The 15,566-nt window shown below is 40.5% G+C and overlaps 1 pseudogene; it reads right to left on the bottom strand.

Annotated features, from left to right (window-relative positions):
• Window positions 1-14,722: 14,722 nt before the first annotated feature.
• On the bottom strand, window positions 14,723-14,962 carry LOC118858788 (annotated as a pseudogene).
• Window positions 14,963-15,566: the final 604 nt, after the last annotated feature.

The following is a 15,566-nucleotide window of genomic DNA, read 5'->3' as shown; positions in this document are numbered from 1 at the left end:
TAGGGGAAGTGACTTGCTGATGATCCCCTAGATAGCAGCAGAGTTGAGATTCAAGCTCCGGTGCTCTGGATCTAAATCCATCACACTTTTTGCTTGCACCATGCTGTCTCTAAGGGCCATCAGATGAAAGCTACAGAGCCTGAGTTTTTCATTGTCTCAATTCTGTGCATTTAGGTCAGACTTGAAGCTTTGTTTGAACATAATTTTGCGTTTCACTATAGGGTGTTTTCCCCTGGAACATCTGGAAGGCATATTAACTAGTTTAAAATTTTTGAAAAAAAAAGATTAAAAAAACCCCAAACAAACATTTTCTTAAAGAAAAGGGAAAATTAGAGGATAAGTCATTTCACATTCACTTAGGGAAAAAAACCCCATAATGTTCAAATCTGAATCCAAGAAGAGTTTTTGTCGGCTGGCCAGATGATTGTACAAAAGGCTCCACATATAGGCAGGGCTGTCTGGAAATCTATGTTGAATTACACTGGGGTTTGGGACACACCCCTGGCTGTGGAATATTGGGGTCAGGGGTAGGGAGGGGGTTCTTGCTATTTCTTTGGCAACTTTACACTTCTTTGCTGACACACCTCATCAAGGCCCCTGCCCAGCCCAGCCCAGCTGCCTGATCCTCCAGGCCTCCAGCTCTTGTTTTAAAGGGTAACAGGCCTGGAGACAGCTTCTCTAGGAATGCAGACCACTACACAGGATGCTTTGAGGTATTACATTACATTCGGAGGCCAATAAAAGTTTGCCAGTGGAAAACCCCAGTCTACCTCAAAGAATTAGCCATTGGGTCCACAGCCAAGTCTTTTTGTGCAGTTCCTACCCATTCTTTCTTGCTAAACAAAAAATGAAGCCAATGTTGAATGAAGAGAAAGTGTGTTTCCTAGACGGGCTGCTCTTTCGTCCCCTGTGCGGTCCACAGCACCTGATTAGAAGTAGGCATGGAGAACAACCCATCCCAGACTAAAGATCCATAGAAATCAACATATTCTAGATTCCGAGCTGGAAGAGACTTTTGAGGTTATCTAATCTGCTCCCCTATTATGGCCGAGGAAACTGAAGCCCAGAGAGGGTGGATATTTTGCCCAAGGTCACATAGGTAGAGAGAGACAGGGCTAGGATTTGAATATAGGTTTTTCTGACTTCAAATCCAGCACTATTCCCACTATATTACACCAAAATTTGCTCTGCCCAAATGATTCCAGTGTCTTTGCCAAGAAAACCTCGTGGACAGTATTGGTGGGCTATGGTCCACAGGGTCATGAAAAGTCAGAAGCAGCTAAACAACAATTGTAGCTTCAGCATAGCTGTAGCTTAGTAGAAGGTAAGAGTCATGGGGGATGGGCTAGGAGGAGCAGAATAGAGGAAAGATATCAAAGGAGGAAGAAGAGGAATCTGTTTTTTAAAAAATTATTATTTCTAGCAAAGGCCTTTGGCAATAAAACTTTTGCAGACCAGTAAAAATTTGTACTGCACAAATAGCAGAGCCACAGTTTGGCAGTTAGGAAACACTGAGGTAGGGCATAAGGCTCCTTGGCGGTAAGGACTCCATATGTTATAAGTTATGCCTGATGCTTAGCACAAGGTGGGCTCCTTAAAGTATACAATATAAATGACAGCTGTGGACTGTAATGAAGTTATAAAAATCATGCCTGGATTTGTTGCTTCTACCATTCACCTTTGATTTGATCATGGATCTCTATGCTTAGAGAGATGGAAGGACTGAATAGAAAGAGTGGAACTCAACATGTCTTGGACATGTAATTGGAGCCAGAGAGATGAAGAAGTCTTTTCATTGTTTGTTTTAAAAATTTCTAATTAACCAGTATTTATTTTCTCTCCTTCCCACTGCCCCCATACCACCCCATAGGAGGCGGGGGCAGGGGGGAAGAAAAATAATACTGATGTAACAAATATCCATAATCAAGCAAAAACAAATTTCCACACTGGCTGTGTCCAAACACATCCAAAAATGTGTGTCCCATTTTGTATCTTGAGTCTGTCGCCCTTCTGTCAGGAGATAGCATTCTTCATCTTTGGAATTCTGCTAAGTTATGGCATTGATCAGAGTTTTTAAGTCTTCCAAAGTTATCTGTCTTTATGATGTTGTCGTTACTGTATAAATTGTTCTCCTGGTTCTGTTCACTTCATTCTATAATAGGTCATGAAGTCTTCCCAGATTTCTTGGAAACTATCTTTTTCAACATGTATTGACAAATATAATAGTATCCCATGAATTGATATACTGTAGTTGGTTCAGCCATTCCCCAATTGGTGGGTACCCCTTTAATTTCTTGTTCTTTGCCTGGCTGCTATATAAAAAGATAGCTACTATTCAGCCTTTCTACAAAAAGAGCTTCTATAAATATTTGTGTACATATGGGTCCTTTTACTCTTTCTTTGATTTCTTTGGAGTATAGGACTAGCAGTGATCTCACTGGGTGAGACAAAGAATTCTAAATAAGCAAGCAGCTTTGGGAACTATAGATTTCATTCAATGTTATTTTATGAATAGAACCACTATCCATGTATGAAAAGTTAGTTCGAGGAAGGACTTATGATTTCATCCATGCGGGAATGCCTGGTATGGAAAATCCCTTGCAGTCCACCTACATCTTGTTGTCGTTGTTTGTCCTTCATTTTTGAAGAGGACCAAAGACAACACAAGGGTGATGTCTTGACAATCCAAGAATTGGATTTAAATGAAGTAGAGCCGTACAAAGTCATCAGCCTCACTCTCTCCTCCAGAATCACAGAAGTCCAGTGGCAAGACAAAAGTCAAGATGACTGGTGATGGCCCAGGATGTAGTAGATGACCTTGACCTTTCTAAGGTCAATTCTTAGGCCCGAGTTTGTCTGAAGCAATGCCTATTCGATGACCAAGGGCTAGGCATGAATTGAGACAGAAGATGCACTAATTTACTATCACAAAATATCAATCTGGGAGGGGAAGACCCTCAAATTTTCCTGCCAGAGCAGAAAACAGTTTCTATTTACACTCATTCTAAAGCCATCAAAAGCTAAACAATGAGCCATAGAAGCTTGGGCTGGGCTGTTATTGGCCACTCAATCTACATCTTAAAATCATAAGAGAATTGTCTGAGGCTCGTAGATGTCGAATTATGCACCCGGGATCATACAGCAGTAAATATTAGAGGCTGATTTGAACCTAGGCCTTTCTACTGCTACACCTGGCACTGTATGCAGTATAATATGCTTCTTTTCTTTCAAAAGATATGGGACAAATAAACATACAAAATTAAAATGTTGAACAGTGAAGCTGAAACAGACTGTCACTTCATCTATTCAATTACTCCTACACAAAAGATAAGGCACTTTTGAAAGAAGGGCTGAATAAGAAAAGGCCTTGCTCTGGGTGGGGAAGGTGAGAAAGAAAAAGGAAAAGAACAGGATCTAGGGACTCAGAAAATATTTGAATATTTGAATTATTCATTTCACTCCTTGGAAAGGAATGGCTACCCATTGGTGGGCAGATTCAATCTAATCTGTAGCCCCCAAATGCAATTTTATTTGCAAGAGCCTAGGTTTTATTAACAATAACAAAGCCCTAGGAGGAAGAAAAATGGACGTTAGGAACATTTGAACTTGATTATTAGCTGTTGTCTTAAAGAAAGAAGCTATGATTTAATTTTCTCATTTCTGGATGATGGGAGACTAATTTGAACAGCACCAGGTAAATAGAATGGAGGAACTAAGTGGAGCCTTGGGGATTTCATCAATCTATCTATGTGTACATATGTATGTATGATGTATGTATATATGTATGTATGTATGTATATGTATGAATATATTGGTTGGTTGTTGTCCTTCGTTCTTGAAGAGGACCAAAATGACATCACTTTGTTAGAGTCAAGTTTCAGTGTATTCGACTGTGGCTGATCAGACCAATATGAGCTCGGAATGCTCTACCACAGATTGGGCACAAATAATCCGTGTGAACATTTGGGGTGGATTCTCTAAATTTGCATATCCTTCATTTCCTTTGAACTGTTTCAATTCTGCCTTGCTCATAGAGCACAGCATCTTCTTCGATGTGGGAAGGCATGCTGAGTGATCCTGTGCCAGCGTCTCCAATGTCTCACAATCGATTCCAAAGTTCTTGAGAGAGACCTTGAGAGTGTCCTTGTATTGCTTCTTCTGACCACCATGTGAACCCTTGCCCTGTATGAGTTCTCCCTAAAACAGTCTTTTTGGCAAGCGTATGTTTTGCATTTGAACAACGTGGCCATCCCATCAGAGTTGCGCTCTCTGAAGCAGAGTTTGAATGCTTGGCAGTTTAGTTCGAGTGAGGATCTCAGTTTCTGGTACCTTATCCTGCCAGGTGATCTTCAGAATCTTCCTAAAACAATTCAGATGGAAGGGATTCAGTTTCCTGGCATGGCACTGGTAGACTGTCCAGGTTTCACAGGCATACAACAATGAGGTCAGCATCACAGCTCTGTAGAGTGTTAGTTTGGTAATCAGTCTAATTATCAATGTGTACATCACTGGAAAGTACACTACCAAGGTAAATGAACTTATCCACAGTATTCAAAATTTCTCCATTTTCTGTAACTGATGGTTCCACATATGGATGGTGTGGTGGTGGCTCATGGAGCACCTGTGTTTTCTTGGTGTTAATTGTCAGGCCCCCAGGAGTTCAAGGATGCCTTCATTGTCCATCTCTATAAAGGTAAAGGGAATAGGTTGTCCTGTGACAATCATAGGGGCATCTCTCTCTTGGTCATCTCTGGCAAGATTCTTGCCAGAGTCCTCCTTAATAGACTGATCCTTCACCTAGAAGATGGTCATCTACCTGAGAGCCAGTGTGACTTCAGAAAGGGCCAAGGAACAGTTGATATGGTGTTTGCTGCCTGACAACTCCAGAAGAAATGCCAGAAGCAGAACAGAGGTATGTTCACGATGCTTGTAGATCTGACCAAGGCCTTTGATACTGTTAGTCATGAGGGCTTATGGAAAATCATGTCAAAATTTGGTTGCCTGGAGAAGTTCATCAGCATTGTACATCAATTTCATGATGGCATACTTGCCCAGGTTCTAGATAATGGGCAATGTTCTTGTGCCTTCTCAGTCACTAATGGAGTGAAACAAGGCTGCGTGCTTGCTCCCATGCTTTTTAGCATGATGCTTTCAGCCATGTTGTCAAATGCTTTCAATGAGGATAAACACAACATCAAGGTCAGTTACCACATTGATGGTAAATTCTTCAATTTGAAAAGGCTACAAGCCAAGACCAAAGTGGAGGGAGTGTTGGTGCATGATTTTCTGTTTGCAGATGATTGTATACTCAATGCAGCCTCTGAGGTTGAGATGCAACAAAGTATGGATCCATTCAATGCAGCTTGCGCTAATTTTGGCCTAACAATGAATATATACATATGTGCACATGTATGTGTATATACAGGTATACATATATATACACACACATACATATAATATTATGCATATATGTATTCTTGAATTGAGGCTTCAATGGGAAATTACAAAAACCAGATATATGATCTCAGATAATAGAAAATCTTCCACCTCCCACATCTCCTTGATTCATGCACTTCTTAAAAAAGTGCTACACACAGTCTAGTCCTTAGATAAGACATGAAAACTTCCCACAATCATTTTATGACTTCCCACAGTCACTTTCTTGAAGAGGCTAACCCCAAAGGGCTCATGAAAAAATTTACTTAGTTGAGTTTTGGAAGGTGAGTGGGGTAAATTTCCATCTGACCTTTAAAGTCAGTCCCATTTCTGGAAGTGACTTTTTCAATGTGAAATCTTCACTGATGTGGTCCTAATTGTCTGAAATTACTCTTAAAACCCAAATGTTTGTTCCTATTGTATTATAAGATTCAGTGGATGGTTGGGGTGGACTCAGGTGACTGTAATTCTATTCTGAAAATGACATCAAGGAAGTCATTTTAGTGCCTAATGATTTGGTTTCTTGCATTGTAAAATAGGGAAGGTTAATAGCTTGATTCTTGTTTCATAGGTATGTGATAATAAAGTAATTTGGTATTGGGGGGAGTATTTTTGCTTGTTTATAAGATATAACAGCCATCTCATTTAGAGCTAGGCAGGACACAGTCCAAGTGAACCTGATAGAAGGTCTGGACCCATAAGGTACAGTGGATAGAGAGTTTGGGTGGACTCAAGTGATTGGGATTCCACACTGAATGGGCAGGATGACACATTAAGTCATTTCATTGTTCAAGATTTTGGTTTCTCGAATTGTAAAATAAGCATGGTTGATAGCTTGATTTTCTTGCTCTGAAGGAACATGATAGTAAGTAATTTGATTTTTTTTAGTGTGTGTGGGGGAAACAGAGATTTCATTTTTACTGGGAAACTCCCTGTGAGATTTACTAATTTTTGACTAATTTACTAATGCAGATCTGCAATGTTGGGCCTGTAATGTATCGGTTTAAAAAGTTGCCTAGGAGGCACTGAGAGGTTCAGTTTTCAACAGCAGGCCTCTGCTGCCTTCTCTCACTGCCTGTAGGCCCCTTTTACTCATTGCTGAGGTCTCAGAATTTCCATTTTGAAGAAAGGGTCAGACCAGTCATCTTTCATTCTTCACAGTGCAGGTATCAGGCCTCATCTCCTCTCTTCAGCTCCCTTTTATGTATGACTTGTCTTCTCCCATTATAATTTAAGCTCCTTAACTTGATTTGACTTAAGCAATCATTGAGCATTTATTAAGAGGCAGTACTTTATGATAGTAGAAACATCTGACTGGCACAGTGGAAAGAGTGCTTAATCTGGAGTCAGGAAGACCTGAGTTCAAATCTGACCTCAAATGCTAGCTGTGTGACCCTGAACAAGTCACTTAACCTCTGTTTGCCTAGGAGGCACCTAGGTGGGTCAGTGGATAGAGCACTGGGTCTGGAGTCAGGGAGACCTGAGTTCAAATTCAGCTTCAGATATTCACTGGATGGGTGACCCTCAGTTAAGTCACTTAACCTCTGTTTGTCTTAAGCCACTGGAGAAATAAATGGCAAACCACTCTAGCATCTTTGCTAAGAAAACCCCATGGAATGTATTGGCCTGCTATGGTTCATGGAGTCATGAAGAGTTGGACACAACTGAACAACAACGACGATATGACAGCAGTTTGCTAGGATTGGAGATACAAATATATATGTACACATATACACACACAGACACACACATATATAATATGCATACATATACGTATATATAATATACATATGTGTATATATACATATACATGTCTGTGTATATATATATATGCGTGTGTGTATGTATGTATTGTGTATATACATTTATATCTATATATACAGACAAAGAGAGAGGGAGAGAGAAATGGAGAGAGAGAGAGAGAGAGAGAGAGAGAGAGAGAGAGAGAGAGTGAGTGAGTGAAGTTTAGCGGAGACAGATTTCTTTACAGGCAAAGAGAAAAGTTTCTGAAAGTCTAGATGCATTGGTATTTCTTCTCATCCTAGAAGAGTACGAGAGACACTTGGGACAGATTGTATGGACATGGACACATAGGGTTGGAAGTGTGCAATTCTAGCAGTAGAGAGAAGTTCCAGAAGGTAGCGGGCCAGGTCTTGCTAGCCACCAAAGTTGTTGCCATAAGAGCCCAGTGTGTCTAGGGAAACTAGGTTGGGAAAAGAAAGGCTATGAGAGGGATTCTAATGAAATTGTTTGAGGGAGAGTGAGGAGGAGAGGGGATGGTTCTAGAAAGAGTAGAGGGGCAGCCAATTGGATGGTCTTGGCTGGTATTGATGATGAATAGGCTCCACAATGGCTACCAGCACTTTCTTCCATGGAGTCAGACATGATTGATAAGACTGTTACAAAGGATATAGCAAAGGATGGGTCATCCCATTGGTAGTGATTTTTTTCCCTAGGAATTCATGAAGTTGGTGAAATTTTGAGTTCCCTTCTCCCTTTTGTAAGAGAGAATAGATATCTGAAATCCAGAATTTTTCCTATTCTTTAATGTTTACTTCCTTTTAAAAATTAATGCCAAACTTGGATAGATAAACTCTCTCTGGTTCTGGGCTTCTTTATTTGCGTGGGGGCAGACAGGGTCAAGGGGAACAATGAATGGTATGAGAAATTTAGAGTTAAAGGGATAGAAGTTCACACCTGCTATCAGGGTCTCTAGGAGTCTATCCTGGCTTGGGGCTTGCTCCAAAGGACAAAGGATCTTACTGATATTGAGGGCTATTATATCTTATAAACATTCCATGCCAGGTAACAAATAATATGAATCTAGATGGAAGGAAGCTGGATCAATAAAGAACAGGGGATCCCTTCCTCAGAGGCAAATGCCTTAGGCATATTTACCTCCCCATTGTTCTCTTCATCAAAGGCAAAAAGGTTTTTCTCCCAGATTTCTTCTGATAGTTGCTGAAATCACAGAATTTCTCTGTTTCATCTCGATAATATGAAGTATCAGCAAATAATGATGACAACAACGAAACATTTAAAGAGTGCTTTAGAGATACAAAGGAATTTTAGGAACATGGTCACATTTGATCTTTTATTCCCCATTTAAAAAATCAATTTTATTTTACTTTCAGTTCTGTATTCTCTCTCTCTTCCTTCTCTCCCACCCATTGAGAAGGCAAGAAAAGTAAAACCCATTACAAATAGGTGTAGCCATGCAAAATAAAATGGCTACATCAGCCATGTCTAAAAAATTTTTTTAAGAAAGTATATTTTCTTCCATGTGCACTCACGTTCATTGCCTTTCTATGTGGAGGTGGAAATCACATTTCATCATGAGTCCTTTGGAATTGTGATTAGTCCTTGTGTTGATTAGAGTTCTTAAGTCTTTTAAAGTTGATTTTCTTTACAATATTGCTGTTATTGCATAAATTGGTCTCCTAGTTCTTCTCACTTCAATTTCATCAGTTCATATAAGTCTTCCCAGGTTTTTCTGAAACCATCTTCTTCATTTCATTTAGCACAATAGTATTCCATTACATTCATATACCATAACTTATTCAGTAATTCCCCAACTGATGAACATTTCATTCTCTAATTCTTTGCCAATACAAAAAGAACTGCTATATTTTTATACCGTGTGAGTCCTTTCCCTCTTTATTCGATCTCTTTGAGGTACAGACCCACTGGAGGAACTGCTGAGTCAAAGGGATGCATTTTAGTAGCTTTTGGGGCACAGTTCCAATTTGCTTTCTAGAATGGCTGGACTACTTCATGGCTCCAACAGCAATGCATTAGTGTATCCTCTTCTGTTTTTGTCATCTTATCTAGTTTAAGGGGTGTATGGTGGTACCTCAGAGCTGTTGTAATGTGAATTTCTATAATTATTAGTGATTCCTATGGCTATTGATAGTTTGATTTCTTCCTTTGAAAACTGCCTACTTGTAATCTTTGAACACCGATCAACTGAGGAATGGCCCTCTTTCTTATCAATTTGACTCAGTCAAGTTTTCTGAAGCATCTACACAGTAACTCTGAACAAGTAACAACATGATGATGACGATGATGATAACAATATGGCTAACACTTTACAACACTTATTATGTGCCAGACACCAGTGTTCTAAGTACTTTACAATTATTATCTCATTTAAACCTCACAACAACCCTTTGAGGTAAATATTATTACCTTCATTTTATAGATGAAGAAACTGAGGCAAACAGAGAGTAAATTGTTCAGGGTCACAGAGCCAGTAAGTATTTGAGGTTGGATTTGAACTCAGGCTTCCTGACTCCAGGCCCATTGTTCTCTCCACTGCCCTACATAGCTGTTAAGTGGACAAATGGATTGCCATTGTGCCTTAGACTCAAGGCCTATCCAATCCAACATTCTGTTCTTTCTCTTTTTCATAAATGGGTGCTCAGAGCCCATCAGTATATAAATATATTTTATACTATCTTCCCTTAATCATATGACTTTAAAATTGCCATCTCTCCCTGTCACCACACTCCAGTGAAGCTGATCTGCCATTTTTCTGCCTTATAAAAACTCCCTGCAGGTTATCTCCATCAGTTTGCCATTTCAGTCTCCAGAAAAGCTTATTGTCATCTGCAGTCTTGGGGATTTCACTATGCGCTCTCTCTTCCATATCATTTATGAAAATGTTCAAGGCATCCATTCCTAGCAGTGATTCCTATAGGAATTTGTCTATTTGTAATTCTCCATACAGAAGAATAGGCTACTGTTTTTTCCTGCCCTTCTTTTTCTGACTTTAAGCCAAGACTCTATCCAAGGAAAAATAAGCTCCTAAATTCTGGGATAACTCAATGTTTTATTTAATTGTACTTCGTGTAGAACCTTTTAAGAGGCCTTTTGAATGGCTTGTGTTTTTTGAATTACTATGTAATCACCTTAGCTTAGATGTGGTAATTCACAAAGCTATTTACATGACTTTGTCATTAGTCTCTACCCAGAACTGACAGCCCCATAAGTACCTCTTCCAAAAGCCAGAAAACATTCTTTACCAACAGCAACCTCCTGGCTGTTTATAAAACCTTAGTAAGTTATCTACTTAAAATTTGGAAAATCATATTGTATTTAATTTTTTAAAAATACTCCTTTTAAAGGTAACAAAAGAAACAATCTGCTACAATAATTCAATTAAATAAACATTTATGGAGTAACTGATATGGGAAGCTAGGTGGCACCACAGATAGAGTGCTGGGCCTGGCGTCAGGAAGACCTGTCTTTGTGAGTTCAAATCTGGCCTCAGACACTTACTAGCTGTGTGACCCTGGGCAAGCCACTTAACCCTGTTTGCCTCAGTTTCCTCATCTGTAAAATAATCTGGAGAAGGAAATGGCAAATCACTCTGGTATCTTTGCCAAATGGGGTCACAAAGAGACAAGACAGATTGACATGTCTTAACAACAGTAACAACAAATACTGGGAAAGTAAAGATAGAAATAACCACAAATCCTGCCCTCAAGAAGCAATATGAGCATTTTCTAACCGTTATGTTGTGGAAAAGTAAAGCATCTAAATCCTGCATTGAAAAATCTTCTTAATTTCATATCCTCACAGAGTCAACTTTTGGTAGTTTATGGGATCAGAAGATCATAGATTTGGTTCTGGAAGGGGCCATGAATGCCATTTAGTCCAATTCTCTCATTTCACACATGAGGAAATGGAGAGGGGATCAGAATCAATCAAATAAGCAATCAATAAATATTTATTAAGTGCCATCACTGTGCTGGGGAAACAAGGAGAGGCAAAAGAATCCCTGCCCTCAAGGAGCTTACGATCTAATGGAATCCAAAAAACAGAGAAGAAAAAGAAAAGTTAGTTAGGGAAAGAGCATGATTCAGGGACCAGAAATAGGAATCAATAAACATCGATGTACCAGGCACTGTGTTAAATGCTGGGGATACAAATATGAAAAAAGATATTCCCTGACTCCACACCTCAAGGAACTTGCAATCTAATTGGGGAAAACAACACACAAAAGGCCAAAAAGGGGAGGCAGGAAGGTATCCAAACACAGCAGGCATAGGGACATCTAAGAAGTTCCAGAGTAGTGAAGTTGGATGAGAAATGAAGAGATGTGTGAGCAGAGTTCTGTCCTTAGAAGGAGGTTTTGGAATTCATGGCACCCCAGCCCACCCCAGTCACAAGGGCTGAGGAGAGCGAGCGTTAGAGCACCGAGGCTGATGGCATCTTGTTGGATGATGAGGTTCTCCTATTAACAAACTTCCTGGGGTATGATAGAGAAGTCAGACAAATCCCAGAATAGTGCAGCCACGTGGGAAATGAGTAATTTATTTTTCTTTTAAGTTCATAGGCTTTGAGATGTCTTAAACGCTTTTCATAAGAAGAGTTTTGTGGGTTGTTTATAGGACCATAGGATCCTAGACTGAGAGCTAGAAGGGACCTTAGAAGGTCATTCTCATTTTCCCCATGAAGAAACTGAAGCCCAGAAGAATTAAGAGACTCACCTAAAGTCACATAGATAGTAAATGGCACAGTCAATATTTGAACCCAGGTCCTCTGATTCCAAATTCAGAATTCTTTCCCTTGCACCATGCTGCCTCCATGTACTGACAGTATGAATTGGTAGGATGGAGCATTTGGAAAAGTGGAAGGGGGATGGGGAACAGCAGTGAACTAACTTCTTTTTTAGCCACAACTCCTTTTGCCTTCTGGCTACATTTATTGCAAGAATATCAATACTGACATCATTAATTTCTTCCAGTAGTATATTGACTTGTTAGTCATTGGACAAGGATCTCATAATTAGAGCGCCAACAGTTAAATTCCTTTTTTCAGACATTCTGAAAACTTTGTCAACTATATAGGTCCATGCAATAGCAGTTGGGAAACACTGGCCTACATCGTGGTGTCTTTTTCTCCATCTGCACATCTGTAGATGTGCACAGGCCCAAGTGTGTATATCTTCTTTATGTCTTTAACCTTCCCTTCCCCCTGGCAGCAATGAACCATCGCTTTCCATTCCGGTAGTGTAATTAATCCAGCTGCCCCGTGGTGCCTCTGAGCTATATCCCGTTACCCATCACATATGTTCCTGCAAATCTCCAGCAAAAAGGACCAACCTCCCAGGAATTGCAGATACTTAGAGATCCCATGCTTATTCAGGATTACTTACTTTTTATGTCAACACACATTTTTCCTGTTCTCCCTGGGGTGTTTCTCTTTATGTGGGTTAAAAGGGTGACTTCATGTTTCTAAGCATTTGGGGGAGATTTTGAAAAGCAATCCTGTTGACAGGCCTCCTGCAGTGGATGAAAGATGACGACAGATATGAATTTTATGGATCAGATCAAGCATCTCTTTTATAACACCTTGTCCTTCCAGTTTCACAACCACTCATGAATACAACTAATAAAGGAAATTGTGGAGATCAGTTGCCGGTGGGACGGAGGCCCAGATTTCCGTTCCTCCACTGTGAACTCCATTCACAAAAATAAAAGACAAGGTTTCTAAAGTGAACAAGAGAACAGAGGCTATCTAGAACACAAAACACAAGGTTGATGAGCAACAAGATTCAACTGAATATGATCCAATGAGTGTGTATGAAGCACCTGCATCCAAAGCGGCATAGAAACAGCATGGCAGGGTGAATGAAGAGTTGGCTTTGGAGTGAGGAAAACCAGAGTTCAAGATCCATACCATCTTTGCAACCATAGACAAGTCACTCTAACCTCTCAGTACCTGTAGCAAGGGAGCTTCTTCATGAGTAGTTTTCTACACCAATGAATCACTGAGCCATTTCCCTTCTGGCTTCCCTTCCCTCCCTGCAATTGTGCAGGGCATTATTCTGGGTGGAGGGCACACAAAGGCAAAAATGAAGTAATCCTTTCCCTCAAAGGGCTTACATTCTACTAGGGGGTACATAGAAAAGAGTAGATAGGGTAATATAAAGCAATGTCAAGAGGAGAGCACTGACACCATATTTAGGAGGTTTCTGAGCTATTCTTGGAAGAAAGCTAGCATCGTTTCTCTGTCCTGTCAACGTTAACATTTGTTGTTATAGTGTCTAGCTGAAGCAGGAAGGTACCCAAAGGTAGAGACGGGAGGTAGCATGTGTCAGGTAAGTCAAATCATCACCTAGACTACTATTTCCCCTCAGTCCCTGATGGACCAAGAGTCTAAGCCCAAGAGCCTTGGGAATAGCAATGCTTTAGCCCCATGCGCTCAGCTATCATCCTGGAAAACAACCCCTGTGGAGATGCAGCCTGGCAACTTCTCCTCCAAGTACGTCAGCCCCAGCTAAAGAAGATCCAGAAAGGAGAGTTCTCAGCACCCAAGTCCTTGGCACTGTCCAAATACTTCAACATCAGAAATTAATATGATTTTATCAGTGAAAATGACACTAAGGAAGAGCTTTGCTGCTACACCCTAAGGACCATGGGACCTTTCTATCTGACTTATACCCGAAACCTGTTGTTTCCTCCATTCAAATGGGAGTTCCCTGAGAGCAGAGGCTATCTTGCTTTTCTATTTGTACTTTTTTTTTGAGCGGGGAGGGCAGGGCAATTGGGGCTAAGTGACTAGCCCAAGGTCACACAGCTAGTAAGTGTGTCAAGTGTCTGAGGTCGGATTTGAACTCAGGTCGTCCTGACTCCACGGCAGGTGCGCCACCTAGCTGCCCCTTCTATTTGTGTTACTACTGTTTTGCATACTAAGTGCTTAGTAAATGCTTCATTCATTCTACTGGTTTACTTGGAGTGTGTGTGTGTGTGTGTGTGTGTGTGTGGTATATTTGTATAAGCTCCCAGTCGGCACAAGGCTGCCAGGTAGAGCCACTGGCCTTTGCCTTCACTATTAGACTGTTGCTGATGAAAAGTGGTATATGAATTTTAATCAACATGCCTAGGATGATGGTGTCCAAAAGATGCATCTGGAAGTAATTACAACATGCCCCAGGCTTGTCACTAGCGGGAAGCAGGCTTATGAGTTGAATACACACATATACACACAAATACACATATATGCAAAAAGATGTATATATACACATGCTTATGTGAATGAAAAGACACAAGGGAAAAATGTTATATATTTTGTGGAAATCTGTGGCAACCAACATCCTTGAGAAGAGTATAAAACTACTGAAAGCGTATAAATAAATGATCATGGTTACAAAATGAAACAATTTAGTATACCTTTCATTTTATTTTATTTTATTTTATTTATTTTTTTTACTCAAAGCCTTTTATTATATTACACAAGGAGGTGTGAGGGGGTTTTGGGAGAGGTGGAGCGGCCGCAGTCAGCAGCGGATGCCCATTCCAATAGCCATGAACGTGCCGAAGGTACCCCCGCTCTGCATCATGGTTTTGCCAATTCCGCCCATCAGCTACCGGCCCCGCATACCGATCCTGAGGCACGAGAAGGTGCCGAACAGCGCCCCGGCCGCCATGCCCACGGCGCGGCCCATCACGAAACCCATCTTCACTCGGTCGAAGCAAGTGGGCTGAGACTGTCCGTAGGGACCCACGGCTACGGGCATGTTGCTTTTAGCCTCAGTCTCTCCACTTTACGTCTCGGGAGGTGGGAGGTTAGTGTCGTTTCCGTACCTTTCATTTTAAAGCCAAGATTGGATGGAATATTGATTGTAGGTATTTCCCAGTAAGGAAAATTTCTCCAACAGTACAGAAAGTCAGCTTCAAGCTTTGAGCATTGAGAGGTTCAACAACAGGTCACATGGCCAGCACGTTGAAGGGGCTGGACTAGAATCCAAGTCTTCTTGAATCCAAGGTTACTATGCCATACTCTCAAGTCAAGACTATAAGTATATATAATAGGTGAAATCTGAAATAACTGAGAAAACAAAGATTTGAGCTTCTGAGCATATCAGTTTATTGGCAGAGCATGCAATTACACAACAATTTGGGACCAGCTCTCCTCAGCTAGGCACTGGACCCCAGAGGAAGATCGATTTTTATGCATTAAAAGAAAACAATTAACAGGCTAGAAATCAGGATATAAAATCAGATCATCTGATTTCTAATTGGAGAAAAGATTAAGGATTTTCCAAGTTGGGAGAAATCAGAAAAAGAGGTTCCACTCCTCTCCTTTGATTGTATTCAACTGAAACAACAAGGAAACAGTAA

This window comes from Trichosurus vulpecula, chromosome 7, assembly GCF_011100635.1.
Source record: "Trichosurus vulpecula isolate mTriVul1 chromosome 7, mTriVul1.pri, whole genome shotgun sequence".
Taxonomy (NCBI): domain Eukaryota; kingdom Metazoa; phylum Chordata; class Mammalia; order Diprotodontia; family Phalangeridae; genus Trichosurus; species Trichosurus vulpecula.
Note: the sequence above shows the minus strand (reverse complement) of the source record. Positions and strands in the feature narration are given on the sequence as shown.